This window comes from Stegodyphus dumicola, chromosome 12, assembly GCF_044657685.1.
Source record: "Stegodyphus dumicola isolate Sdum_Otavi_A_Nest chromosome 12, ASM4465768v1".
Taxonomy (NCBI): Eukaryota; Metazoa; Arthropoda; class Arachnida; order Araneae; family Eresidae; genus Stegodyphus; species Stegodyphus dumicola.
Window position 1 is genome coordinate 33,774,884 of NC_140779.1, and position 3,817 is coordinate 33,778,700.

Here is a 3,817-nt window from a genome sequence, read left to right on the forward strand (position 1 = left end):
TACTTGGAAGTCGTCGCCTTTACCATCGTCTTCGTCACCTTTCAGTCTGTCTTCCCACAAACAATGATCTCCGGAGCCGTCAAGAACACTAGATATCTACATTTTCTAGTAAGCTTATATGCAAGCGACCTAGTGTCCTCCAAAGGTATCGTGGACGAAAACATCGAGGAGAAGACAATGCAAGGAGAAAACATCAGTGTACAAAATAACAGGGGAAAAAAGAAAGCAATGAGAAAACATGGCAATTCTAAAACATCGTCGCTGAAAATAAAGCGGAAAGAAATATCGCAATTTTATAACATGGTAGTAAAAAATATTGTATTAGAAGCAATTATAAATCTTCGCATGACGATAACATCACAGGTATACATTTCCCAGGCTTTAAAATTTGTAAATGTGTATTCGCATAATTGTTTGTAATCACAAGAACGAATTAGAAATACCTTTACCTCTATATTTCATAGTTTTAGATTAATTAGTAATTTTGTATGCTAAAATAGCAAGGAAAAAACTTTAAAAAAATTGAAAATAATTAGAAACTTAAGGGTATGTTTAGCAGTTAATAGGGTTTTAAATTTATGTACTTCACTATTAAATATCATTATTTAATAAATCTCTTTTTATAAAATTATGTTACCAGTTGTTCTTGAAAAAACAATTAGAAAAGGGAAGTTGAGTAACGCTGTATATGAAAATGTTAATCGCACTTTATGAAGACGAACGAAACAAGCTTTAAGCTTTCTTAAAAGAATATCAGATTGACAAAGCGAAAAAGTCTGTTTTGCAATTTGTAATTAGCTAAACAATTTTAATACACCTAACCTCATGCAGTCACTCCTCTTGCCTGTTATAAAATTTTTAGAATATGTTTTTTATAAAAAACTGTTAATACAACTTTAAAAAAGATATTAATTAAATAATGGCTCTTAATAGTTTAATATATAAATTTAAAGCTCTATTTAGTTCTATACGAAGCATTACCTTTCCGCTCATTTTCAGTTTTTGAAAGCTAAATTTTCGTTTTGTTTTTTTGTTTTTTTAGCAAAAAAAATATTAATTTGTCTAAAAATATGAAATATAGAGGTAAAACTATTCGTCATTCCTTCTTGCGCTCACAAATCATTAAGCTTAAATTTAGAATTTTTAATGCTTAAAAAACATATGTTCGTGATGTTTTCATCATGCGATGATTTGTAGGTGCTTATTTTTTGCTACGATATTTTTAATGACGTTGTTTTAAAGCTGCGATGTTTTTGAACCGCTTTCATTTCGACGATGATGTTTTTTACCGCGGTATTTTCGAGCTGCGATGTTTTCTCCTTGCTTTCTTTTCTTCCGCCATATTTGTATATTCAGGTTTTCGCCTAGCATTACTCCGTGATGTTTTCTTCCACGGTGTTTTCGTTTGTAACCAAGAGAGAAATAAATGCAAAAGTATCCGCATATCATTTGCAATTTATGGTTGACTAATAGCATTACTCCGTGATGTTTTCTTCCACGGTGTTTTCGTTTGTAACCAAGAGAGAAATAAATGCAAAAGTATCCGCATATCATTTGCAATTTATGGTTGATTAATATAATAGTCATTATTTTCTACCTGCTGTTAATTAAAGTTTTAAACTGGACATTTGGACATTTTACACATTTGGAAATGCGTAAAATTCTGTTCCTTACTTTGTACTTTGGCCATCAATAGGTTTGTCACATGCATATTCTACAATATAAAAGATTTTAAAATTTTCCTTTGGATTAGGCAGTTCACCACTGTCTATGAATAAAATTCACAGTTTAATCTCTTATATATGTAATCTAAAAATATGATAGCAAATTATTAATTTTAATTTTGCTATATTCCCCTTTATTCCTCATTTTAATTTGGGCATTTCCCCTCTATAATCTTTAAATAGTAGTAACTGTTCCTGAACTGGGTCATTTCTAGATTATTCCACGATCATAATACGTGTGGAATTCATGAAACTGATGCAGTCGCCAGTCTGTGACTCGTTTTACGAAATGTTCAAGCATCGATATAACACTGTTGCAACTATGCTGGAAACTAAAGACATAAATATGTTTCAACAAATTGCAGTAAATTGTCTTTCTATTATTATCAGTGCTCTTGCAGTAAATATCAGACTCATTCCCTTACCATTTAGCCATATATCTTGCGCCTCACCCTGTATAGGATAATTTTTACATGTTTAGAGATGGTTCATAAGCAAAACAATTGTTGGAAAAAAAGATCTTACCATGCGAGTTAAAATGTCTTGAGGTTCATCTAAAAAACCATTCATTGCAGTTAAACCTAAATGCGAGACAGAACTAAGTAAATACATTTTCTTTTAACGTAAACGGTTCAGTTATATATCAACTGAAATCATTTCAAATTTCATGTTATAAGGTATTTCTCCCGTCTTCTTAGCATGCCTTCGTGGCGTAGTGGTCAGCACGCTCGACGCGTATTCGAGAGGCCCGTGGTTCGAATCCCGGCGAGGGCATTGCTCATTTTTCATCTTCCCTGCTTCTAAAAAATCCTAATATCTACAGTGGCACCCGAACTAAAAAAAGTCGTGGATGATGATTCTTCACCACCATTAGGATTTGGTGATAGTGGTAGGAAAAAAGTGGTAGGATTTGGGTGATTGTGTCCCCTAATCCCCAGTCGCCCTTTAAAAGGGGGAGTATATAAGGTTAGTTAGTTAGTTAGTTAATTCTAAGCACTGGCCCCCAGCCCACCTATCAGGCGAAACCTGCCATATGGCTATGAGAGGACAGGCCAAGCCACAAAGGCATAACAAAAAAACAAAACAAAAAAACGTAAAGTCGATACATACATTCCAAACACTCTTGGCGAATTAGTATATAAATGCGTCGTTTCCATTTCTGTCTTTTTTCTGAAGTTTAAAATCTTTATAAGTTTTACTTTTAATTTATTATTATTCAAATCTTCTTTATATTATCAAAATTCATCTTAAATTTATGCAAATTTTCAAAAATTTCTTAGCATGTCTTCGTGGTGTAGTGGTCAGCACGCTTGACGCGTATTCGAGAGGTCAGTGTTTCCGATCCCGCGAGGGCACTGCTCATTTTTCATCTCTCCTGGTTCCAAAAAAATCATAATATCTCTACAAAGTTATGAATACAACATATTTTGTTATATTCGAGCCCAATACAGTGTATTTTATGTTTTTCCAATCTAGATATTTCAGAATGACAAATGCCAAATACCCGAAACAAAGGAAGTTTACACTTTAGGATTTTATCAAAAACTTATTATGTAAATGGCATAAATTCACGCATATCTGAGAATTGAGCAGAATGGCTTTCAAAGAGATCAAACTTTTATGTCTGCAAAATATAATTCTGAGTATAAAATTCAAATGTGTCATAAACATCGCTTATAAAAAAGAAGATGTCAAAATTTCACCAACTTCCCATATGATACCATATTACTCTCGAGCTATTAAAAGTCTCAAGATCTTTTATACGTGAAGCAGGAAACAACGTCAACCGCATTAAGAATGAAAATCAAATTAAATATTCAAATTTTCCACCGCAAGACATTGTGCTTAAACATTAATGAATTCCTGTTACCATGGCTATTCCCAAAAGAAAATGACCTTAGCTCCTTTCGAATGGGTATTTTGTGAAAGAGAACGACCCGAATTCTCTTCAACGTTAGTGGTTGAAGTTCATTAAAATTGTATCTTTAGAATTTTGGAAGATTTGAAAGCACAATGAAGCTCCTCCCTTTGTTATTTTATTGTTTTCAGATGCTTTAAATATATTTTAATGAAAGTTGAAAAGAAATCTCATT

The 3,817-nt window shown here is 32.6% G+C and overlaps 1 non-coding gene across 1 annotated transcript; it reads left to right on the forward strand.

Annotated features, from left to right (window-relative positions):
- Positions 1 to 2,425: 2,425 nt before the first annotated feature.
- Positions 2,426 to 2,498, forward strand: TRNAT-CGU (transfer RNA threonine (anticodon CGU)). Its single transcript has one exon. It is a non-coding gene; the product is annotated as a tRNA-Thr (tRNA).
- The last annotated feature ends 1,319 nt before the right edge of the window (positions 2,499 to 3,817 follow it).